Raw genomic sequence first — 26,465 nt, 5'->3', positions numbered from 1 at the left:
GGGGGGGTCCAGCTTTGGCAGGACCAAGGGCTTCTCCTCCTATTGGTACCCAACAAAGCCATCCTTTGCTACATATGCAGCTGAAGCCATGGGTCTGTCCATGTGTACTCTTTGGATGATGGTTTAGTCCTTGGGAGCTCTGGTTAGTTGATACTGTTGTTCTTATGGGGCTACAAACCCCTTCAGCTCTTTCAATCCATTCTCTAACTCCTCCAATGGGGACCCCATTCTCAGTTCAATGGTTTGCTGCAAGTGGCTGCCTCTCTATTTGACATGCTCTGGCAAAGCCTCTCAGGAGACAGCTATATCAGGCTCCTATCAGCATGCACTTCACTAATACTGTCTGGGTTTGGTGGCTGTATGTATATGGGCTGGATCCCCAGCTGGGGCAGTCTCTGGATGGCCATTCCTTCAGTCTCTGCCCAAACTATGAATATTTTTGTTCCTTCTTTTAAGAAGGACTGAAGCATCCCCGTTTTTGTTGTCCTTCTTCTTGAGGTTCATGTGATATGGATTGTATCTTGGGTAATTCGAGCTTTTGGGGAATATCCAATATCAGTGAATGCATACTAAGTGTGATTTTTCTAATATTGGGTTACCTCACTCAGGATGATATTTTCTAGTTTAATCCATTTGCCTCTGAATTTCATGAAGTCATTGTTTTTAATAGCTGAGTAGTACTCCACTGTGTAGATGCACCACATTTCCTGTATCCATTCCTCTGTTGAAGGGCATCTGGGTTCTTTCCAGCTTCTGGCTATTATAAATAAGGTTGCTATGAACATAGTGGAGCATGTGTCCTTGTTATATGTTGGAGCATTTTTGAGTATATGCCCAGGAGTGGTATACCTGGGTCCTCAGGTAGTACTATGTCCATTTTTCTGAGGAACCACTAGACTGATTTCCAGAGTGGTTGTACCAGTGTGTAATCCCACCAACAATGGAGGAGTGTTCTTCTTTCTCCACATCCTCACCAGCATCTGCCATCACCTGAGTTTTTGATCTTAGCCATTCTGACCGGTGTGAAGTGGAATCTCAGGGTTGTTTTGATTTGCATTTTCCTGATGACTAAGGATGTTGAACATTTCTTTACGTACTTCTCAGCCATTCGATATTCCTCAGCTGAGAATTCCTCGTTAAGTTCTGTACCCCAATTTTTAATACGGTTATTTGGCTCTTTGGAGTCTAAAGTCTTGAGTTCTTTGTATTATTGGATATTAGCCCTCCATTGGAGGTAGAATTGGTCAAGATCTTTCCCAAATCTGTTGGTGGCTGTTTTGTCCTAATGACAGTGTCCTTTGCCTTACAGAAGCTTTGCAATTTTATGAGGTTCCATTTGTCAATTCTTGATCTTAGAATATAAGGCATTGGTATTCTGTTCAGGAAATTTTCCCCAGTGCCCATGTGTTCAAGGCTCTTCCCCACTTTCCTTCTATTAGTTTGAGTGTATCTGGTTTTATGTGGAGGTCCTTGATCCACTTGGACTTAAGCTTTGTACAGGGCGATAAAAATGGATCAATTTGCATTCTTCTACATGCTGACCTCCAGTTGAACCAGCACCATTTGTTGAAAAATGCTATCTTTTTTTCCTAATGTTGAGTCCTGTCTCCAAGCTCGTTCCCAGACATTCTGGGAGTGGCTGAAACCTCAGCTATTCTTTGACAATAACTTTTTGAGTCAGGCCAACTATGGACAGGATTGGTCTGATAACTTTTTCAGCCCAGGAATGAATATCAGAACGGAGAAACGGAAACCAACCTTTTATTGTACACACTTCCTGAAAGAAAATACTTTGTGGCAAAAATTGCTCTCTCTGGCTATGACCCTCACTGATCTTCCTACGGCTCTCCCCCCACTTCAAGTCTGATTCACACACACAAAGGAAACAGAAACTCAAGAGCCAGGGTGTTAAGAAGAGTCCTCAGCATGGGTGCATAGCATCTCCGGTGCCTCCCATTTGTGTAGCATTCTGCTGCCAGGTTACCTACCTAGTGAGAAGGAGCCTGAGAGGCTCTGTAAAGCAAACACAGAAACAAGGGAAACATGTTCCCGTTAGAATAGGAGGGGTGGGGACATTATTTCTGTAAAACAACCATAAACTGAACAAAATATATTCAAACTGTAGATGGTGCTTTGTTTTCCTCAGAGGCAAATGAGTGAAACTGGACACTTGGATGGGTGTGGTACGTCATACACACGCATTCCCAAAGTCTGTGGAGGCTACGGCAGGAGGCCTGTGAGTTTGTGAGCAAGAGGCTACCTGGTGAGACTCTGTCTTACAGGAATGAACACTAAACAAGACACCTTACTGCCACCACCGAACTCTAAACCCAATCATGACCAAAAGAAGCTGTTTCAAATAGCTTCTTTAACAAGTAGATAATTGCTCCCCTCCCCCACCCCATCTTTCTATTTTTCTGAAAGACTGGGGAGAGATCTTACACACCCATATTCACCTTCTGTCCCTTCACCCTTCTTTGAGGACTCATCCTTATCCGTTCCCAAATTCACTAATTACGTATTCATCAAATCAACATTTATTGAATTCCGACCTCATTTTAGACAGTGTTCTACATCTCCAAAACTCTAGTAATACTTGAAGTACAAATAAAGACAGGGGACACTTTTTAATCTTGTGAAAGGAATGATGTAATTAAGGGTAAATATTTCTAGAGGGCAGACAGGAGATAAGGATGGAATTGAACTCATATCAGCTAAAGGTCGAACTACAAAGTGTTCCAACTGACGTGGATAAACAAAGACAGTCAGAAGTCTTATTCTCAGGCTTTCTTCATCTTCCAGCCAGGAACCCCATCATAACCAGTTGTTGCAGCTTATACAGGATTTGTTCTCCAAAGACTCCAGTATTGCTAGCTGTGAAGCTGTCCTTCAAAGTATAAGGCTAGGGTGCACTGAGGACACTAACTCCAGTGAAAAAGAAATTTTATTCAAACTGTCAAGGCCATCTAGGGGAGATGTGGTGGGGATAGAGAGAGAATCAGATGTAGGAGAGAAAGAAAAAAAAAAACCTCATTGGGGCTGGGAGTCTGGGGGAAGCCTTAAACTGAAACAGCCTGGAAATGGTGTGGCTGGGGAGAGGACTAGAAGAGCCTTGTGGTTTTGGTGTCTACCATAGATAAAATGAGAACCAGAGGCCTCATCAGCCAGAGGTAAGGGGAGATGGGGAAGTGGATCTTCCTGGCAGAAAGGAACAATTTGCACAGCTCTCTGGGAGTGATCTCTAACCTACCCACCAGCAACTCTTCTTCTGTGTCCTTGTCTCCTTGTCTAGCCCCACCTGAGCCCAGGATGTCATCTCAGACATAGTCAGTTGTGCTTGGGATTATTATCCGAACCTAACAAAAAGGTCATTGGAACATGAGGGCTCTGACCTATGTACTAGATCAATCAGTTGGTGGACTCATAACTTGATAGAATGAGTGCAGATTGGTGGAAACCAGAACCATTTTTTGAAGGAAGTGGGCCACTGGAGAGCGATCTTCTCAGACCTTTTTCTTCCTCTTTCGTACTTCCTGTCAGCCACAGGTGAGCAGTTTCCGCCTGTCATGTCCTTCCACTGGGAACGTCTGCCTTGCCGCAAGCTTAAATTCCGTGGTACCAGGCAACAGTGGATTGGGATCTCTGCAACCGTAAGCCAAAATAAATCCTTTCTCTAGTCACTCTGACCACGCTTTTTGGGGGTGGGGGATGGGAGAATACTAACCAGTGAGAATAGGTTGAGGTAATTCCAGAATGACAATAAATTATCCTCAAAACAAGTCTCCCATCAACAGACAAACAAGCCTTCCATGAATTTGCTGTGAGGGATCTTATACAGGGCAGTCTGACTCAGTGTCCTCGAGCAGCAGGTCCTCACCTCTTTTGAACTCCTTGGAATCTTTTAAAAGTCACTCCTTAACTATGAGGCAAGAACTGTCTTGTGTCTTACATCTATTACGTTTAATCTCTGATGTTTGTAGTCATTATCTAGTATCTAGATGCCCGGAAATAGTCTCCAAAGGGATAGAGGCTTGCTTGCATAAGACTGTATCATTGGCTTTACCCGAGGCCCTAGAAATAGGACTAACTCAGCTGAGCAGTGGCCTACAGGTGTGTCCAACCTTTGACATGACACTGTCATCTGTAAAGCTCAAGCTCCAGAACTCCACACTATCAACTTACAACCAAAGAAGCCAAAACCAAACTAAATAAGATAAAGAAAAGGAAAGAAACCACCATTTAATGTGACCTCCTCGGCCTGGCAGGCTAGGGAGACCATAAAATACGCCCAGGAAAAGCAGACGCAGACCTTGAGTGATAGGCCTTATCAGTCTGAGCAGAAATTTCAGCCTTGGCGGCGGCTGTGAGCTTTGATATGCCGGAGCTAACAAACTGCGCACCCTTGTATGCTGCAATTAACCAGCGGCGAAGATAGGGAAACTCATTGGATTTACTGCTGTGCTGTTGTTACCCCCACGTCACTGTTCTGGGGATGGGTTTTGTGGTTTCTCCCTTTATATACACTGTGCTGAATATTAGACTTTGAGCCTTGATGAGAACACTGTCTTGGCTCCATGTGCCCCCCTCCATCCACCTCCCTCCCCGCCCTTCTCATTTCCAGCCCTCCTCTCAGGTGAGCCCTGCTTGACCTTAAGCGGCTGGATGGCTACAACAAATGCTGACTCAAACTTACACAACTCTAAAGATAAGTACCTTCTTAATGTATCTAAGGGGGCTGGAGCCATGCTTTCACCATGAGGACCACTGGCCGCTCTTCTAGAGGATCTACGTTCAATTCCTACTACCCTCATGGCAGCTCACAACTGAAAAGGGGACCTGGCACCGTTTTCTGCCCCCCTGAGAGCATTAGGCGTGGCCAGGACGCATAGACATACGTTAAGATAAAGCACTCGTACACATAAAATAATAATTAAGAAAAATGCACCAGAAGCACCTACCTTTCCTACCTTACAAGTATGGGGTAATTTCAACCTGTCCAGGACCTACATATTTATAAAATTCTTTATAGCTGGATTCACTTCAGCTCAACATTCTCTACAAAATAAGAGGATGGGTCAAAAGCTCACACTCTGTAATACCGTCCGTGCTGCCCGTAGTCACAGAGTAATCTCTGTGGCACATGGCAGAGAGCCTACTGATGAAGCAGTGATGTACCCAGGCATAAAATCAAGTCACTTGGTAGCCCTGGCACTGAGAGAGGAAGTAAGATGAACATTTGGGGAAACTCCTATACTTTAAAGGTCTCTAGAGTTGCAGGAATAGCTCCCACGATGTGACAGCCAGGTCAGCGGAAATGAAACTAGAACGATAGCTTTCTAATTCCCGACCTTCTTTACTACTGCTGTGTAACAGTCACAGTGTGGAGAGAAACCGATACCTAGAGGAGTTCCTTCTCATGTGCTTCTAGAAGCCGCCTAAGCAGTTTTTGCAAGGCTCTTCCTTCATTCCTCAGGTTACCAGACATTAAAGTCCACGTGGTGGGCAGTAAGGCTGATGGAATGGGGAGAGCAAGAACAGGCTGCTCTGTCTCTAGACCAGGTCCCAGGGCAGCTCCGACCGCCCCCAACATCTCCCGCGAGGCTGAACCTCCATCACGGAGCTAAGCACATACCTGGACCAGAGTGTGGAAATGTTAAAGGGCCCAGAGGAATGAGAGGCAGTTGTAGGTCTGCTGCATCAGAGAAGGGAGCAGGGAGGCGAACACAGTGAGTTAGAAACCACAGAAACGCTTGCTCTCTTCTTCCAAGCATAAAGGCAAAAATGGCCACTTCTTTCTCACTCTCCAAATCGAAGGGCATTCTGGGGAACCACTGAGACTAGCCAGATTGACACATGTAGCCCAGTTTGCTCCTATCCTAACCCAGGCACTGCCCTGCGACCCCTGCAAGTGCCTTCCAAGATAGGATGCCTTTTCACCGTGAAACAGATGTGGAGGAATACAATACATTCTTTATTTCTGGAAGGATGGCCAGGGAAACCAGGCCAGCACTGCACTCTAATAATAGCAGCAGCCTTCAACAAATTAAAGCCTTTCGCATCTGTGAGTGCTCTCTGAGCGAGAACTCCATGAAGCCGTGTCTCAGCAGTGGCCATCTCTCTCTCTCTCTCTCTCTCTCTCTCTCTCTCTCTCTCTCTCTCTCTCTCTCTTTCTCTCTCTCTCTCATCTGAGCCTGCTGCTCTTCCTTTTGTTCCTGGCCAAGGCTCAGCAATCATCTCTTTACTCTACCAGACATCAGTATCAATAAACATGATGGTTGGTTAAATCCATGGGTCAAGATTGAAAATCCTAAGGGACAGACCTCAGTGGAAAGCATTTTTCAAAACAAATAAATATATTCCTTCATATCGAATCAAGATACTATAAACACGTATCTTGGGCTGTTCAGACATCCAGTACAGAAGACTCTCTCTTTCCTTGACTGGTGTGTTACTTTTCCAGGATTGAGCAGGGCAGAGATGTGAACGTCTCGCTTCGTAGAAGTACCAGACACAAAGGTTCCTCAGGCACCGTAGGTAAAGCTGTCCACAAATGACTGACAATGATGATAGCCACATATAGTTATTATTTTCTTCTGAGCATTAGAAACTAAGTTTACTAGCACAAGCAATTGAAGGCAACAAATATGCAGGTATTCTTTAGGAAAATGCAAGACCAGAGACAACCCTTTTTTTTGGTTCTTTTTTTTCGGAGCTGGGGACTGAACCCAGGGCCTTGCGCTTCCTAGGCAAGCGCTCTACCACTGAGCTAAATCCCCAACCCCCAGAGACAACCCTTTATTCTAGAACCCTTTTCATTTTTAAATCAAATTACATCCCAAAGGAAAAATACTGAACTCTTTTAAACAATGACAAAGCAAACAAACAAAACCAACCCCAAACCCCATGTTTGTGATTGTGTGTTTGTGTGTGTACATGTGTGTGTGTTTGTGTGTGTGTTTGTGTATATATGTGTGTATGTGTGTGTTTTTGTGTGTGTTTGTGTGTGTATGTGTGTATGTGTGTGTTTGTGTGTGTTTATGTGTTTGTGTGTGTATTTGTGTGTGTGTGTGTTTGTGTGTGTATGTGTGTGTGTTTGTGTGTGTTTGTGTTTGTGTTTATGTATTTGTGTGTTTGTGTGTGTTTGTGTATGTGTTTGTGTGTGTGTTTGTGGGTGTGTTTGTGTGTGTGTATGTGTCTGTGTGTTTGTATGTGTATATGTGTCTGTGTGTGTATGTCTGTGTGTGTGTTTGTGTATGTGTGTATGTGTCTATCTCTGTGTGTGTCTCTGTATGTGTGTGTTTGTGTATGTGTGTATGTGTCTGTGTGTGTGTCTCTATGTGTGTGTGTGTGTTTTTGTTTGTGTGTGTATTTGTGTGTGTGTGTTTGTGTGTGTATTTGTGTATGTGTGTTTGTGTGTGTATGTGTGTGTTTGTGTTTGTGTGTGTTTGTGTTTGTGTTTATATATTTGTGTGAGTGTTTGTGTGTGTTTGTGTGTGTATGTGTCTCTGTGTGTTTGTATGTGTATATGTGTCTGTGTGTGTATGTCTGTGTGTGTGTTTGTGTATGTGTGTATGTGTCTATCTCTGTGTGTGTCTCTGTATGTGTGTGTTTGTGTATGTGTGTATGTGTCTCTGTGTGTGTGTCTCTATGTGTGTGTGTGTGTGTGTGTGTGTGTGTGTGTGTGTGTGTGTGTGCTTTGCCTAACGATCCTTAGCATACAGTCATGGGTAGTTTAGTAGTCCTCATGTTCCAAGAATCCCAGGAATTTGAACTATGGCCATTATGATGTTCTGGACCCTGTTAAGGGCCAAGTAATAAATCTTCTTCTGGCTGGGTGAGCAACCAGTCCAGACTGCTCTTGTGGCATCAGAGAGCACGTGATCCAATAAAACGTCACTCATAGAAGCAAATAGCAAACAGTAGCTGGCTTTGGGTGGACGTTTGTTAACCTTGTCCTATGACCCTGTGTATTCTTCATGCTCAGATTATCTTGAAGACACGAGGTCCTATCTTCTCCAGCAGGGTCTTTTCAGCCATTGCCTTACTCTTTTGGATAGCACACGTTTCAGGGGACCAAAGTGCTGTAGTTTTTCCTTTTGTTTTCTTGGAGTCTTTGTTGATATTTTACCTAAGTACAAGTGCACTCCAGGCTCACGGCCTCCTGAGCTGTAGCTGCTCTGAAGATGGTGACACCGCTTGCTCTCAGCGCTCCCAAATACCCCCCTCACACAGTATTAATTACACAAGGACACAAATACTTCTGGTGCCTTCCTCAACTCGGAACGGCGCTCCCCAATTTGAGATTCCCAGTCCATACATCTAGCCTTTACCTCTCTTCTTCCTTTAACAACGTTTTGAATCCGGAAAGTATTTTTTAAAAGAATGAAAGAGAAAGAAAGAAGAAAGAGATTCCTTGTGTCTGCTCAACAGAGAGGCACTCTTACGTCAGCTGTCATTTTAAAACACCAAACCAGCAAAACACAGGTGGGAGTGGGAGGGGGAGTGGAGAGACCACTGCACACTAACATGTTAATGGACTTACAGAGTTAAGAGAATGTGGCGCATTAAACAAGTGTCTGTAATTTCCGGTGCACTTCCTTCTCAAATAAACAACCGGGAACGGAAGGAAAGACAGCTGTTTTTGAAAGCCTTTGAGTGAGCTGAGTTTTGAGTTCTGGATAGAAAAGGGCTCAGGATCCAGAGTCCATCCAGCGCCACTAGTGGGCGGCCCAGGGAAACAAAAGTCGGTCCAGCCATATTTAAGAGTGATGACCACTTCTAAGTCTCATCTCGGTGTGCCTTGCTGATGAGTAAAAGAGCAGTAACCGCAGATGCTGGGATTTCCCTTTAGGCAGAATGGTGGCTGGTGAAGGGTGTGTGGCCAGTGACTACTGCTTCGGGCGCGGGCTACTGCTCCTCACAGCCCAGTGTACCTGGTACCCACACTTTGTGGGAGCAACTGCTAGCCCGTTAGGCTACGCATTAAAGATATCTGTGTTTCCTACTTGTTTGCAGCGTTGGTCAGGTGTGTGGCTGGCATACCTGAATCCTTTGGAGGACTCCCCACTGTTTCCTAAAGTGAGCTCCACCTTTCTGGGTCCCCACACCCACACCGCTCAGCTAAGGGTGGGATTCTGCACTCACCCAGGCAACCTGGCTCGTATACTGCTCCCAGCTAGCTTTATACCGGGGTGGTACTCCATCATAATGCTGCTTCCTTCTCACTGGGTCCTGCTACTGTCGCCAGAGGGTGCCCTTCTCCACCGCTTTGAACTTTATTATCCCTAGATACTAAATTTGAGAGTTTGCAGCCAAAGTACTTTCAGAATTGGGAGCGAGTTGATTTTATCCGTTCTTCTATGAAGTTCCCCTGAATTATCCAGCCTCTGGGCTTTGGTGATCCAGCCAAGCTCTAGCATAGACTTCTCCTTGTACAATACAAGACCAGACAGGATCCTTTACTGTACTTTCCTATTTTTAATGTTTGCTGACGTTTCTACCTGAAGTGGATTAATTCGCAGACGGTAACATTCTGGACAGCAGAGATGACACCTAGTTGATTCTTACAGGATGGTTCAACCGTTTCCAGCTCTCTAATGGAGCTAGCATCTTAGCAAGAGGCGTTCTCCTGGATTGAATTCTTGGAAGATCCCTGGGATTTAAATTGAAATTCAACTGGCTTAGGAAATGGCTCAGGGGCTTAAATCACTAGACTTTAAGCCCTAGGATCTGAGTTGGGTCATGAGTTCAATCCCAGGGAAAGTAAAAACAAATTCCTGCAAGTGGTCCTCTGACCTCCATGTGTCACCCTTGACTAAATAAATGAATGGATGGATGGATGGATGGATGGATGATAGATGAATCTAGATAGATAGATAGAATGAAAGATAAATGACATTTAAAGTCCTTTAAAAGAAATGAGGTTCCAAGGCTAAGATGTAGCTCAGTGGCAGAGCTCTGGCCCAAGTCACTGGCTTCTTTCCCTACAACTGAAAAGGAGATAAGGGATGGGGAAGAGAGGGAGAGCTTTAGTAGTGAAATGTCATTCTAACAATCCATCATACTACGCCCTATTGCCCAGCAGTTATATCCTTTCACATATACTTCTGGTCTTGACAGTTTAATTCCTCTCCTAAACTGAGTCTCCTCCCTGCCTCCCTCCCCATCTCACTCCCCCTCCCACTCCCCCTCCTTCCTCTTCAAAGGAAAGGAGACATTTTAATCTACCAGTGGTACTTATAGAGAATAGGGAATCACAGTTCCCAGAGGATCCCTCCAGGTCAAAAATGGACCCAGAACTATCTAGAGTTGCTGGTCCCCGGCCTGTAGGAACAGGGGTCAGTATGTGGAAAAACAGGGGCCTTCCTGTCACTCATAGATCCGGTCCTGTGCGCACAGCTCTTTGGGCTGAAACAACAAGCTGATTTTCTTTTCTGTTCTCTCCACAGAACCATCTCTGCCAACTTGGATGCAAAAGTCTCCTCAGATGGTCCCAGGCTTAGAGTCTGTGGGTTTGGTCTCTCTCTGCACCACCCAGCCTGTCTTCACATCCTTCAGTCCCTCCGAGACCATAGCACCCGTGGCCAACAGTGAGTGTATCTTCTCTGTCATCAAGTATAATGGGATCCAGTAGGGGCTTGTTGGGGAGATCATCAATCACGTTGAACAGAAGGGATACCGCCTTGTGGGTATGAAATTTATGCGGGCTTTTGAGGATCTTCTCAAGGAGCACTACATTGACCTGAAGGATCTTCTCTTCTTTGTAGGATAGTTCTACAGGATCCCTTTCCTGGCAGACAAACCAGATGTTTCCAATCTCATAAGCACAGTTGTATTTATTGTTCCACATCCCCCCACCCCACCCCCTCAAGCCATTCCTCATGGTTTTAAGAGAGGAATGGAATCACCATACTGTAGGGGACAGAGGCAGCTTCCTGTCAAGGGTTCTTAATTTCTTTTTCCCCTGTGGTAAACTGTTTAACCCATAGCAAAATACTTTAACATGGGCGATCTAAGGAGACTCTCACTGAAGCAAGAGAGGCAGGAGGTAGTAGGTATATAGGGCTAATGAGAGCAGAAGTAACAAAATAAGAGGGTAGGTCAGAGGAAAGTCAAATAAAACTGAGGGCAATGGAGTATGGGGAGAATACATTCAAAGTACAGTGATTTGTTCATGAAAATTGCCTTATGTAACCCTGTATAATTCTTTTTAATTAAAATAAGTTTAGTGAGTAGAGAATATATAGAACAAAGCAAAAAGAAAAAAAAAACCATTAAGTCCAAGAAAAGGACATGAGAATGATCACCCTTTGAACATGGTCAATCAGATGCCTAACTAGAGGCCAGGAAGTAAAAGATAAGGCCGGGGTATGTAACTCAGTGGTTAGGAGCACTGGTTGCTCTTCCAGAGGACCTGTGCCCATATGGTGGCTCACACCTGTCTGTAACTTCAGTTCTAGGGTCCTGGCGCCCTCTTCTGGCCCAGGCAAAACTCATACACATCATTGAATAATAATTTAAAAAGAGAGATTTAAAAAGTGAAATTAATAAAAAAAAAGTGAAATTAATTTAAAAAGTGAAATTAGGTAACAAGTGGCCCTCAAACTGCTAAAATATATCAAATAGATTCGAAGAGATTCAAGCCATAACCATGAGAAACTTAAAAATCTTTAGTTACCAGGTTTATCACCAGGAAAGCACTCTTTCCCCGTCCCCAACCCAAACACACCATTTAATCTGTCTTCATCCCACACCACTCCCGAGTTACTGATCTTCAGAGCCAGGGTCCAGGTAGGCCCCTACCATTCTTGAGTTACAGCCAGGTATTGTGTTCCTGTCTCTCACTTACAGTACTGAGGACCTTGTGAAGGGTGACTGAGAAGGAGCCAAGGGGAAATCAAGGTTTTTTGGCCTTGACATTCTACTGTCTGTTTTGTTCACAAAGAACAGTTCCAGGAAAAACAGAATGAGAGTTGTTACAAAACATTGCGAAGCATTTGCTGGTTGTTCCCAACTGTACCTCAGCTGTCAACAGTAACATATTAGTGCGCCTTATCTTGACTCAATGACTGGGACTGTTCTCTATAGTTAATGGCTTGGCAATTTGTGTTGTTCCCTTCCTAAAAAGTAATTGTGAAATGAGAAGAAATCCTAGGCTCCAGTTTATTAGGTTACCTAATGAAATCTGAGCAAAGAGTTTACAATTGCTTAAATGGAATTTACTAGAACAGTAATGGAAATATGCTTAATATATGAAATCAAGCTGTTGGATTTTTTTAATTGGTTTCTTAGACAGTCCTCACCTGAAGACCTACCATTATGTAATCTCTCTGAATGAGGCCTGAGTCTTACATAAGCCCCAAAGATGTCAGTCTGCTGGTCTGTGGATCACTCTGCCAAGACTTGTTCAACCCATGGCCCAGGGCAGCCATGAATGTGGCTCAACCCAACATCATGACTTATGTAGAACACAAGGTGTGTGTGTGTGTGTGTGTGTGTGTGTGTGTGAGAGAGAGAGAGAGAGAGAGAGAGAGAGAGAGAGAGAGAGAGAGAGAGAAACAGAGACAGAGACAGAGACAGAGAGAGAGACTTTGTTTTTCATAATTTGATTATATGGTTCTGACGAATAACTTTGTGAATGATGTCATGTCTCAGTGTCAAACATTTGTGCTCCCCACTAAGTCTTATGACATCAAAAGAATAGAGATATGGTGGAGATAGGAAAAAAAATCAAGGCATACTTGGAAAAATCTGGAATCCAAACATGAAAAAGAATTACTGAAATTCCATGATCATCATAGGTGGATGGGAGTGGTGTGGGAACACATAAGTGTGTGTCCTAGGGGTGGGAGACCTTAGCAGGTACCAAAAGGAAATGGAGAGGCCGTGAGAACAGCTTGGCCACAGAGTCCAAGGCTATGCCGAGCTCAGGGGAGAAAGGACTGGCAGAGGTCCAGTCCCACTCAACTCATATCTCAATGCTCATGAATTCCTTTGCAGCTGTCAGATGCTATCCTCTGAGTTTAATTTCAGAAAAGTTGGTACAGTGGTATACATACTAAAAAGAGAGTTATTAATAATGCTTGCCCACAGAGACTATAATGGCCTCAGACATTAAAAAAAAAAAAGACCTGTTCCTATCATAGTATCTTTTGATGAATCTAGCAATCTAGCTAGGTAAGCAGGGATTGGATGAGGGAACTTCAGAAATGGGAAAGGCTTGGGAGGAGAGAAAGAACACCCCACACACCTGTTTTCCAGGGTTGCACCCCAACTTCAGTGTATTCCTGAGATGATGGAGAATTGGAGAAACTCTGCAGGGGTCAGTGAAAATGGAATAATATAACATAGTATGAGTTCAGCCTATGGATCTATGGGGGGTTGGGGTGGGGAGCCCTAAAACAACGCAGCAGAGAATAGGAATGGGTGTTTCCTGGTGGAAGCATCCCGACAAGTTCAGCCTGTTCAATGTAAATGAGCATCAGGTGCACAAGTTAGAACAGGAAGAAGTGAATGAGCTGGCAACTTGCTCTGTTGTGTGCTTTTGGGAATTTTGCAAACTGTTGGAAAGACTGGATCTACCAAGTATGATCGTGCAACTCACCTAACAACCTAGTTGGGAGGAAGCTACAGTGATGTCCTCTTTCACATTCCCAGGGTCATGGACTAGTGGGGACCCTGTGGGAGAGGCCAAATCTGCTTCCTAAAGCCATAGTTCTCTTACCCACTCATTGCAAAAGTCTCTAGGATTTGGCTCAGTCTCTGCCCGCTCTCTAATTCCTCATGTACAACAAAATGAACACTCAACATCTTATAGTACATTCTTTCCTTTGTCTTCTCTGACTTTATTGTCTTGTACACCGTGGATTGCTCTTCAGATGATAAAATGCACAACACCCGCAGACTGAGGAAAGCATGCAGATTGGGTGGACAGTTAAGATGTAAGTGCAACTTCATTCAGTTATAAAATAGCATATAAATGTATAATAGAAATAAAATTCCTCAATAACTATCTGTTTCGGTAAAATGCCACAGGGAGATAGCTCAATAGGTGACAGGAGCCATTTAGGAAAGGCTGAGGCTAGTAGGTGACAAGTAGGTGGCTTCCTGGAGGTGGCCAACCTTTCTGAATGGCCCAAGCTGCACTGTGAGCTCTGAGAGGCAAAGTCCCAAAAGACTTCATCTCAGGATTGCTTCTTGCAGATGGTATGCCTTTCCTGATGTGATATGTCACTATTGCATACCCAAAGGACTCCTGGGCATTAGCTCACCCTGTTGAGCAAAATTCCCGCTGATGAACACAAACATAAAGATGAGCATACATGAGTTAATACTGTTTAGAAGAACTAAAGATTTTATAGATTTCCTGCTTTGATATTTAGAAGAAAATTTTAAGAGATAGTTTTAGTTGTTTTGCTAGAAAGATCTAATAAAGTTAGAATTGAAAATAAAATGTGCCCACTCCTCAAAAATAGGAAGTGAAGGCTGCATAATAAGGGATACAGTGAGCTTTTACAATTACACTAAAAGGAGAAATAGTGGGACAAATTTGTGTTCAAGGAAAAACATTCAGGTCCAAGGATGAAGCCACAGGTGTGCACTATGATAAGGCAAGGCCATATGAAACTGTTGCTTTGAACTTATAATGAGCTTACAGAATGAAACACTGTTTTAACTTATTATCAACATCTTTCTGTAACTCCCCTTTTGTGTAATATTTTATCTATGAGGTAATTTTCTAAGAAATTTTGTCTATAAAAAGGCCAAAGAAATGCAGTGTTGACTTGGGGGGCTCTGTCCTATCTGTCCGCCCACCAAATGTATAATGCATATGTCTGTTTGTATATGTGTAAATATACATGAACACTTGTGGAGTAGATGAAACAGGTGGTCAGACGTGGCCAGAATGTTGTGTATGAATGTACACATGTCTGTGCACATTGTCTATGCAAATGAATTTCTTTCTTTCTTTTTCTTTTTTTCACTGGTTCACAAAGAGTTAACAAGCTCAAGAGCCTCTGCCAGCTAGGGCTCCTAGCTGACAGAGAAATGAGCCCTATCAATTAATCCTTTACTTAATCCCCCACTGCTAAACATCATGTGTTAATTCTCCAGGTGTTGTACTTATTGAAGCACAAATAGTAAGAGAGGTACAGGTATGAGACCAGTGTGTGTATATATATATATATATATATATATATATATATATATATATATATATATATAAGCATAAAAAGTTAAGTCTTCAGAGCTTATTTAAACACAGAATAAGGGTTCGGTTTTTAGCACAGAACAGTTAGAAAGAGTTACGTCTTCCACACTTATTTAAGCACAGAACAAAAAGAGAGGTTAAGTCTCTGGCGTTTAATAAAGCATAGAGATTTATAAAGCACAGAGAGATAAAGAGAAAAGAAGCCAGCAATTTTCAGCCACAGAATAAGCAAGAGAGTGTTCAGTCTCCAGAAGCCATCAGCTTCCAGTCCCCAGCACAGTTAAGAGTTAAAAGGCAGAAGATCATCAATCTTTTGGCCTTTTTCCAAAGCTATGACCCACTTCAGCTCTGTTCCCTTAAGGTCGGGCAGGTTCCCAGCAGGTAAGTAAAGCATTTGCTGTGCTGGCAAGAGGACTTGAGTTCAGATCTGCAGTACTCAGGTAAAAGGCTGTGCTAGTGTCTGGAAGAGAGGGGAGCGTTGGAGATAGCAGATCCCTGGAACTCACTGGATAGCTGCTCTAGTCAATTCAGAGGGAGACCTGTCTGAAAAACTAAAGGAAGACACTTGTCACTGACTGCCGGCCTCTATATATAGACACATGACAGGTATACACACACACACACACACACACACACACACACACACACACACACACCTGCATGAATATACATATATCACACACAAGCACACTACATACATACATGCATACACCATACATACATACATACATACATGCATACGTACGCACACATAATACATGAATGAATGAGTGAGTGAACGAATAAAAAAGACAAACATTTCCATATCCATAAAAGCTTACATCATCACAGGGGTGTTGGAGGCTGCACATGATGGCACCCCAGCCACCTCCTCCTTACTGTCCCCCACCTGGACAACCAAGAACAGCAGAGGGCTCTTCATCTTACCTCTGAGCTGTGGGTTGACTTCTTCCTTGCGCTCAGGAACAACACTCAGTTCCCCTCTTCTTCGTGACAAAATGAATCATGCATGGCCTGCGGACAGCTGAAATTTGAGGAAGAACGGGTAAATTGAAATGGAAACCACAGCAGCAAACCCCGACTTATTACAAGGACAGACTGCCAAACCATACCTGGAACTGAATCACAGCTCAATGATTTCCACACCTTTGCTCAAGCCCATGTCTTTTTAAAATGGCTTTATTGTGATATAAACCACACGCCGAAAGCCTCATCCTTTCTAGTGGGTTTTCATTTTCTAAGAGGCATGGCATAATCATCCCATTATCCACTTAGTGTAATCCCAAGCCATTCTCATCACTCACTGTCCAAGCAAATCCCATCCCATTAGTAGCCAATCCCCATTCCGTCCTTATCCTAGTCCCTGTAACCAATAATCTGCCCTCCGTAGCCACAGACCCACTTCTTTTGGGCTTCTCAAAGGTCATCTGGAGTGTAGCAGGGGTTAGTGTTTTATTCTGATTTATGTCCATGTATCTACTATGTGGGTATATCATATGTAGTTCTCTGTTCATCAGGTGGTGGACATTTGGGTGCTTCCCAAGCTTGGCTACTTCAAATAATGCCGCCATGAAAGTGCACAGACAAGTCGTGACGTGTGCAAACACTCATCTCTTAAGTGTATCCTTTTTTTTTTTTTTGTTTTTTTTTTTTTCGGAGCTGGGGACTGAACCCAGGGCCTTGTGCTTCCTAGGTAAGCGCTCTACCACTGAGCTAAATCCCCAGCCCCAAGTGTATCCTTAGAAGCAGGCGTGCAGAATTGTACGCTGACTCCAGTCATAGCCTTTTGAGGACTTCCCAGGTTATTTTCGTGCAGTATTTCTTAAACTGGGGTTATCTCATGGTAAAGAGAAGCAAATGTTAACAGTTTGTTTATGCCAAACACCATTTTACTGCTTTATGTGAGCATCCTGGAGAAGTTATGGCCAGATTTCCCTGTCTGTGTGTTCTACAACTTACTTTTCAACCAATATAGATTAAAAATATTTAAATTTGTGCTGAAAATGTACAGATGTTCCCCTTGTCACTGAATTGTTTCCTAAACAGGGCAATATGACAGCTTTCTATATAAGCATTTGTACTTTGTACTTTGTGTCTGTAAATACGTTTGAGATCTTTCAAAGTGTACAAAAGGACACAGTTGGTTATTTACACACACTGTGCATTTTTTTAAGGATTTGAGAAGTTTTAAAGTCTAACATTCATCAAAGTCTCCCATGGAGTTTATGGGACAAATGCACTGGTGATTGCCTCAGTGTAGATGACAAAGGTAAGAAATGCTGATGCTATATACTTCTGTTCAAGTCACATGTCAGCAATGGTCCCTTTAGAGGCAGCATCTAAAACTGGTGACTTTAACAAACCAACTCCAAATGACCTGTGTTGGGCATTTTCTCTGCATCAAGCCTCCGTTGCATAAAAAGAACCCAGCACAGGAAATGCTTCTGCAATCAGTGTGTTCTGCAAAAACTGTTATAAATGATTGGCAGAATTCTAGTTTTCACACACATGTCTGGGAAGGATCGTCCCTGGTTTGCACAAATTAGAAAGTTTAAGGTACTTAATAACTTGAAATGGGCAGAGTTGCTTTACAATAAAAAAAAGGGATTAAAAACTTAAAAAAATTTCAGGCTAATTACCATACCTAATCAATGGCTATAAACATAACTTTTTATTCTTAGAGCTGGACATAAATTGCTTTCTACCTCAGAAATACTGACAAACCAAGTGACTTAGAATAAATCAAGAGAACCTCACTCATACAGTTGCAATCCTAAAAAATGAAACACAGAGTTTTATACAGGAAATGTTTTGTTATTATAAAAATTGGTCTGGACACAAACACACACACACACACACACACACACACACACACACACACACACACACACCCTGGTTTCCAGAGATTTTTCTCTTATTGGTAAACTTCTCGTATATTGTTTTTGTTTCAATGCCTTTCTACTTTTATTAAATTAACTCGGGTCACTTGTGGGATGACACGTGTCCCATATGTGATTAAATGATAGTAACCCTTAGGAACAGTATCGGCTCAGGGTCCCCAAGACCAAATTCTCAGCACAAAATTTTATTTGCCCCAGAAGGACAGAGATAAAGGTGAGAGGAGAACATGGGAGAGGGAGATCGCACTCCTAAAACTAGCCCCTAAGCTCCATTTCCCAATTTGACCACTTCCTCCTTCTGAGGCTGATGACCAACATCCAGCTACCAAAATACTGAAGCCCAACAATCAAAAACCCCTTTGGCTTACCTAATTAACACACTCAATTAAAATCAAACACCTCATCATGTGGTATGCACATGTTACAGACACAGATTCTGCAGCTTCTCATGCCTTTTACCATGCTTGGATATACTAGCTCCAGATAAATCAGTGAAAAACACATTCCTAACACATTAGCCAGAAAGAATATTTTCAGCAACTTAAAAAAAAATACATTGGTAATTTGTCCCAGAGGGCACAGGGGACTGCCTCTGGATAGAGAGCAGACAGATGTGGCACACAGGAAAATGGCAGTTTACAAAGGAAAAGGGGGAAGCCTCCTGTTAGGATAAGATATTTCATTTTGATTGGACATGTTAATTAGGTGAGCCAAAAGGGACTTTGATTGCTGGACTTTGGTAGCTGGATCTTTGGTATTTACTCTCAGGAGGAGGAAGTGATCAAATAAGGGAATGGACCTTGGGGCTAGCTTTAGGAATGTAATCTAATGGATTTAGCAAGGCAGAGAGAATGGGGGAGAAGGGCAAGTCCTGTCAGAATTATGCTTGACACTTGAGCTGGTCCGAGTCCCTAGACTAACAGATAACAAATGCACACTTATCAGAAGCTGTTTAAACACGTTTTAAGTGTTCTTATATTCATTGTCCTTAACAGTTTTTTCAAGTTTAGTGTGTGTGTAAATGTGTATATGAGTGTGCACTGCGTGGCACAGCACTTGTAGAGGTCAGACAATTTCTCAGAGTCTGTCCTTCTATTGTACTGTGTGTATTCCTGGGATTGAACTAAGGTCATCAGGCCCCTGGCATTAAGCCATCTCATTAGCCCTGTGTGTCACTCAATATAATGCATGGTAATAAACATTTCATTAGCATCCTTAAAAACATATTAGGTGAGTACTCTCATAATCTCCACTTTACAGAGAAGATACCAAGAAATGGAAATATTGAGAAATGCGCTAGCTGTTGTAGAAAAGCGTGCACAGTTCCCATTACACTGACAATGTGTTTTAAAAAGTTGCTGAAAATGTTCTTTCTGACTACTGTTTTAACAATATATTTTTAATAAATTTATGTGGCATCGGTATGTCCAGGGGCGGTAAAGGACTCGAGACCCTGCAGAAACTAGTTTCATGAGAAATCGTGTTTGGGATGGACCTTAGAAGCAGACCCAGTATAGAGCAGGCAGGAGATTCACAATAGAGTATAGAATGGACTGTGGACTGGATGAAGATGTAGCAAGGAGAAGACTTAGAAGAGATGGCTTCATAGGAACCGAAACATATTGCATGTGATAGTTTATGGTCGGAGAGAACATTTGTTCAGGGCTGAAAATGTAGACAAGGACATAGCATGAAGACCTCATCAGCCTAGGAATGGGCAGAAGCAGATATCCTTCAAAGGATGGTGGACGGCAGAAAGAACAAGTGTGGATGATAAGGGGAGGTAACATTTGTAAGAGCCCCAGAACTCTTGTCCAGAGTGGCACTTGCTGTTTGTCACATTGTCATCCTGTGTGACCAGGCCCCAGGCCCCCTTTTTGTATTTTTAAGAGAAGTTAGGCTGAGATTTTTTTTTTTGTATCATGCTCTTCTGAACTTTAATTGTTAAAAGTTAAATCCCAATTCCCACAACAGATTAAAGGCTTGATTAAACCTTTAAAGTTGGCACATGCAACCCATCTGAGGGCTCCTGGGAGTGCTGTCTGATTGGGCATTGGTGCCCAGGTACATTTATGTGGAAGGTCACTTAAGGCAAAGACTTACTCATTAACTCAGGGCTGGATCTTCAGAGCACATTCACAGCTATTGCTAAAGAGAATCAAAGGGAGTTTTGTACTAGGAATTAATGGGCTCTTATTCAGAAATGTCTAGAAATTCTCCTGGCACTGGCATGTGCTATGTGTTGTAATTGTCTACTAATTAACTGGAAGCAACTGGAAGGCCCAGAATAGTGCAAAGAAGCTACCATGGCATCCTGTTTCACACATCGAAACCTTGAGAGTCCTGGTTTCCACTTCACCATTTTCTCTTCTAACACGCCCCCCTACCCCCCACCTCCCCATGCTACCATTTCTCTCTGTAACTTGTTTTATTTGGTTGTTTCAATGATACCCTAAAAACGAATTCATCATAACTTACATCAGGAAAGAAAGAAAGAAAGAAAGAAAGAAAGAAGGAAGGAAGGAAGGAAGGAAGGAAGGAAGGAAGGAAGGAAAAGAAAAGCTTTCCTTTAGGAGGGAGGGCAGTCACTAGAATTTCTGGAGCACATAGAGATAGTGTGACTTGAATCCTTAAGCACTGACATGTGTGTAGGGCAGGCTGGAGGGTTGTTTCAGACCAGCAAACATTGACAGTGGTCTAGTAAGATACTCTGTGTACCAGGGTAGGGCATGATGTCAAATATGGAACCAGAATTTTCCTGGGGGAACTTTTGTCTTTTTCTGGCAGAGAAGGGTCAGAAGATCTTCAAGGGGTGTTTTGTTGTTGTTGTTGTTGTTTTGTTTGTTTTTTATTGTTTTTTGTTTTGTTTTGTTTTGATCTATTCTTCCTCACTTTCCTGAGACAAGTCAAGATCCCACGCATCCTAGGCTCACGGGAGGATGCTTTTGAACTTCTGATCCTCCTGCTTCCACCTCCTGGGTGCTGGGATGGCAGATGAGTGCCACACACCTGGTTTGTAGAGTGTTAGAGAGTGCACTCAGGGTTTTGTGCGTGCTAGGTGTATATTACCCATGGAGTTACTCCCCGCCCCACCTCCAACAATCAGTTTTAATCTCTAAAATCTGCCCAGGCTGTGACTCTCCACACTTTCCTGTGCAGGCCAGAGGAAAGGACTTCTGTGGTAAACTGGGACTAGCAAGCTCCTCTTCATGCTCCAGCTCGATACTCTGGAGTCAGGTATTCTTGCTCTGCTCAGTTCTGTCTCAGGCTGTTTATCTCATCCGTAGAATGAGAAAGACAGCCTGCTGAGGGGTAACTGCTTCTGCTGGGTAACACAGAGAAAGTACTTGGACTCCTTCCTGCCCCATGGGGAGTACTCAGTTAGTAGTAATCACTGGTATTTTTACATTTAAAAATGTTTGCACTTCTGAGAGACACAGCCAGAATACAGCAAATACAGAGGCGAATGCCAGCAGCAAACCACTGAACTGAGAATAGGTCCCCTGTTGAAGGAATCAGAGAAAGAACTGGAAGAGCTTGAAGGGGCTCGAGACCCCAAAAGTACAACAATGCCAAGCAACCAGAGCTTCCAGGGACTAAGCCACTACCTAAAGACTATACATGGACTGACCCTGGACTCTGACCCCATAGGTAGCAATGAATATCCTAGTAAGAGCACCAGTGGAAGGGGAAGCCCTGGGTCCTGCTAAGACTGAACCCCCAGTGAACTAGTCTATGGGGGGAGGGCGGCAATGGGGGGAGGGTTGGGAGGGGAACACCCATAAGGAAGGGGAGGGGGGAGGGGGATGTTTGCCCGGAAACCGGGAAAGGGAATAACACTCGAAATGTATATAAGAAATACTCAAGTTAATAAAAAAAAAATGTTTGCACTTACTTATTTGCTCTCTCTGTCTCTGTCTCTCTCTGTCTCTGTCTCTCTGTTTCTGTCTCTCTGTCTCTGTCTCTCTCTGTCTCTCTCGTCTCTCTCTCTCTCTCGTGTGTGTGTGTGTGTGTGTGTGTGTGTGTATGTATGTATGTATGTATGTATGTATGTGTTCAGGCACTCATTTAGGGAGGTACAACAGCTCAGGTCATTAAGCTCAGTGGTAAGCACTCCTTACCTACTGAGGAAATGTGCCAAGATATGCTTGCACTGCATCTTTTAATTCTCTAGTCTTTGTTTCCTCTCCTATTCTATTTATTCCATTTCTTTCTGGATCACATACAAGCCTTCCTCCTATAAGATAAACCCATCGATCATTTGCTTGTTTTTAATAGATTTCTTCTTTTCCTGTCCATGCCTTTTCTTCTTGAGACTGCTTTAATGCTCTATCCCCAATGTCCCCAAGTTCACCCTGGCTAATGAATGCTGCAGTCATTGGAACAGAGGGTGCATGTATCTCATATAATTCCAAGTTCAAGGCCAAGTCTTGTAATGAGCAATTTCCACAGAGGACCGTGTAGGCTTTTGGAATCTCTGTGGTTATGTTGTCTAGATCCTTAACCATGGCCCAGATGGCCAAACGGAAGACCTACTCCTTGTCCTCCAAAGCCTCATCACCTCCTCCATTCCTCATTCCTGACAACCCCATCAGTTTCTTTTATTATGGGGCGATTAGCTCTGAATAATGGGGGAAGTATGTTGGGTTCTATTGGTCCCCATCCGCTTTACCACTGGGCGGGGGTGCTTAGGGAGGGGGAACACAGAGTTCGACTGGGTTTATTCCACACCACCCCACCAATCCAGGTCAGATGTTGGCCTGTAGGAAAGCTCCGAGGCACCACTCCAGGGGTGAAAAAGCAGTCTTAGGTGCAGTAAAACTGGAGCAGGTTCCAGAGTCCCTGGGCCTGCCACAAGGCTGGGGCCTGGGGTTCTCAGGTTCTTAAACTTCGAGGCACCACTGATAGTTGTAGAAGAGGATAGAGCAGAGTCAGGGGCCCTCAGACTGGGTTTAGCCTGGGGCTGGGGCTGGGACATGGGGGGAGGGGTGGGGGGCAGGGGGAGGTGGGGGAGTTGCTCTAGCTAATCGAAGCAGTGGTAGTCCTGGGCTCGGCAGTGGCAGGCTTGGTGGTGGTTGTGGCTGGGAACGCAAGGGAGACTAGGCTGCTCCTCTGTAGGTGAAGGCCTTTTCCACAGCTCCCCACTGTGGATCTCTATAAAAAGTCCATGGTTCCAAACAGTTTATTGTTATGGCAGAAAGTGGATGCATAAAACCATACCCCACTTCTCAGAGTGGGCCTGAGAAGGAGTGTCTGGGAAGGAATGTTTATTGGCAATGCTCTCCAGACCTCTTAATTAGCATGGAGAACTCCGTTTTGAGCCTGCTTGACCATGGTCTTGTCTCTTTTCCTATTGTCTTGGTCTGAGATCTTAGGAATGCCTCATCTACATATGGAAGGGATTAGGGGTGTTGCCCTTACAAGACTGGTTGCCACGAATCTTTCTAGAGATGTGTGTGTGTAGCTACATGGCACATACTGGGGACAGTCAAAGCTCCTACTGAAAGGTAGAAGTTTTAAGGTTGCCCCCCTAGATAAAAGTTTGGAGCAGAAGAAAGAAACAGGTTAGGCCCCAGAATTGTATGTTCCAGGAAGCCTCTCCTAGGGCTATAGAATAGGTAATTACATAGACCAGTTCAACAGCTTTCTCCCAGGAACTAGCGGACCATAAAGTTAAACAATCTTGAGAAACAGAGAGTTTCTCCTTGTGATTTTTCACTGTTATTCTTCACACTTTCCAATGACGCCATCCCTGCCCCCTTGGGTTGTGGTTTCTCCCTTTAAATACCCTTTCTCCCAGCCTCTCGGGGTCGAACTCCACTGCCCCTGCGTGGGATATGAGTCTTGACCTCAGTGCACTGGTTCCTATTGATAAACCTCATGTGATTACAGCAAGGATGGTCTTGTGTGAGTTATTGGGGGGGTCGTGTCATCCCGAGACTTGAGTGAGGGTCTCCTGCTCTGGGGGTCTTTCATTATCATCCCTACAAGTGCTCCCAGGCTCCAAGCCTTTGGCTCCACCTTAGTCCCTGGCAAGAATGGTTGGAAGTAAAATAGAAGAGACAGCAGATCATCTTCAGGGCAACAGCAATCATAGCACACGTGGGATCAACAGCCTGGTGATGTTCCAGGGGCAAGAACTGTGTCATACCACCTCTTGCACAGCCATGCTGGAGACGGCACAAACTCACTCTCTCTTTGGTTAAATATTAAAGAGTGGAGTATTTGGGTCAAAAAAAAAAATAAGTGTCTTCGTGACTTTCATCTTCTCCGGTGGTTACACTGTTTTACATCCCTGCCAACGGTGTCTGAGAATCCTAGTCATTTGCTTGTTCATCTGGATAAAGTCTCGGTGTATAGCTATAGGAACTTACTTATAGCTAACAAGTTCTGATTTAGAACTTGCTACAAACCGTTTCCCTCTACCACTTTACTTTCTTACCAGCAGTGGGTGGGAGTTCAAATTCCTTCTAGCCCTTATCCACATTGGCTATTATCAGCCTCAAAAAAATCATGGCCGTCCTCGTAGGGATAAAGCAATACCTCATCATCCCAGATAGCCTTTTGAAGAGTATTTTCTTAAGATCTTTAAAAGTTTTTTTTTTTTTTGTTCTTTCCTCTTTTACAGGTCACATTTTTGTGTGTGTTGTTTTTAAGCGATCCAACTATGCAGGCAGCAAAGGCAGAGGGGCAGAGGCATCAAAATCTGCTGGGACTGCAGATGGAGCTACATTTGCTGTTACCTCCCTTCTGGGTTTTGGTCTTTATTTGGTCCAGTTACCCGTAGCCCCATTCTTCCCTTGCAGAACGATAATGTGTATTCTGTGCCATTATATGTTGGAAGTATGTAATTTAATTTTGTTTTTTTAAATTTTACTGGGTTTTGTAGAAGAGGCTTTGGCTCTTTTCTGTTGCTATGATAAAAACACCACTACCAAGGATGCTCTTAGAAGAAAGAGGGTTTGTGGTTTCTGTTTCTGTTGTTGTTTAGCATCCAGCTCCAGGGGTCAGAGTAATGGTGGTGACAGTAATGGCAGCAGACAGCAGGCCTGGTGTCAGGAGCAGGAGGCTGAGGCAGCACAGAGAGAGAAAACTAGAAACAGGGTGTCTTTCCTTAAAGCCTGTCTCCCATGGCATACTTCCACCAAGGTTTCCAGTGTCATTCCTTGCAAAGTTCAGTCATTCTTCATTGAATTGTTGGGGCACCTTAGTTAGGAATCGTTTGGAGTCGACTCCAATAGTCATATTTTCAACAACATTAACTTATCTTTCTCCAGCCCGGTGTAGTGTTATTTCTTCACTTGCAAGGTATGGTCAATGTCGAATCGAAGACTTTAGGGGAGCTCTTTTGATTCAGCCCCCTCTATACCAGTCTGTTGCCCCAGGTCTCCCTGAAGTCTCCTGTCTCTGACACTAAGGAATGGCTGGATTGTATCTGAATTTCTGCTCTGGTCTGTAACCTGGGAGTTCCCAACAGGCAATCTTTTGTGCACTTCAGGGTTCATTTTCCTTGTTTTCTTTTTATTGGAGCTTGCTTTCCAAACCTGTATGCTGTCCAATAGGGAACAACTGTTTCCTAAGTTGCTCTTTTTTTCCCCGGTTGTGTAAGCACCTCTAGTCATTGTTACTCCATCACGGCTGAAAGCACAATTTATAATAGTATTATTGTTTCAGTATCTGCCAATATGTTTATAATGTGAAGTACCTATCCTGCGGCTGGGGTTGTAGCTCTCTTGCTTGGTTCACACGTTACAGAAGGATGAAAGAGACTTCCCCTTGAAGTAGTTTAGAGTAAACCTGTGTTTGCATTCTCTCCTCTTCCTGTGTCATCTATCTGTAGACTGTGGTCTATGACCTGTCTGTTGCTTCTCTACTGTATGTCTGATCTGACCCTGTTTCCCCTCTGACTTGCCTATTCCTAACAAAGGACTTTGCTTTGTACTTACTGCACAGCACAAAAAAACATGGTATGGGAAGGGTAGGAGGATATATGGTTTTAACCAGAACTTTTTAACAGAGTTTTACCAGGGAAACTGATGCAGAAGAGCACTTACTGGCAGGTGGAACTTATCAACCATATCCACATGTTGCTTCCAGCATTTATGGCGCATATTTGTTGTTTAATATTGCTATCAACCTCTGGACAGCAATCATAACCATAACACACACACACACACACACACACACACACACACACACCACACGTACACACATATACCACATTATTCTAAGTTAGGTCAGAGGCATGGAAGAGTACATAATTTAAAGTTAAAGTTGGATCTTTAGCTTAGGTTGTAAAAGGTGATTATATGGAAAGTTCAAGACATAGCTAGCCTCGTTACATTGTCTTTTTC

General features: G+C 43.5%; 1 protein-coding gene across 2 annotated transcripts in view; it reads left to right on the top strand.

Annotated features, from left to right (window-relative positions):
* Lipa (lipase A, lysosomal acid type) overlaps window positions 1-26,465 on the top strand; it is a 121,325-nt gene that overhangs the window by 57,135 nt on the left and 37,725 nt on the right. Inside the window, exons 1-2 of one of the 2 annotated variants that reach the window (XM_087625176.1) lie at window positions 3,541-3,650; window positions 10,449-10,589. The gene's annotated coding sequence lies outside the window, so the exon portion shown is untranslated. Of the gene's footprint in view, window positions 1-3,540; window positions 3,651-10,448; window positions 10,590-26,465 lie in introns of those variants that run through there. The other variant, XM_087625213.1, reaches the window with a different exon arrangement.

This window comes from Rattus norvegicus, chromosome 1, assembly GCF_021556685.1.
Source record: "Rattus norvegicus strain SHRSP/BbbUtx chromosome 1, alternate assembly SHRSP_T2T, whole genome shotgun sequence".
Classification (NCBI taxonomy): domain Eukaryota; kingdom Metazoa; phylum Chordata; class Mammalia; order Rodentia; family Muridae; genus Rattus; species Rattus norvegicus.
This window is presented reverse-complemented; position numbering and strand designations above follow the sequence as displayed.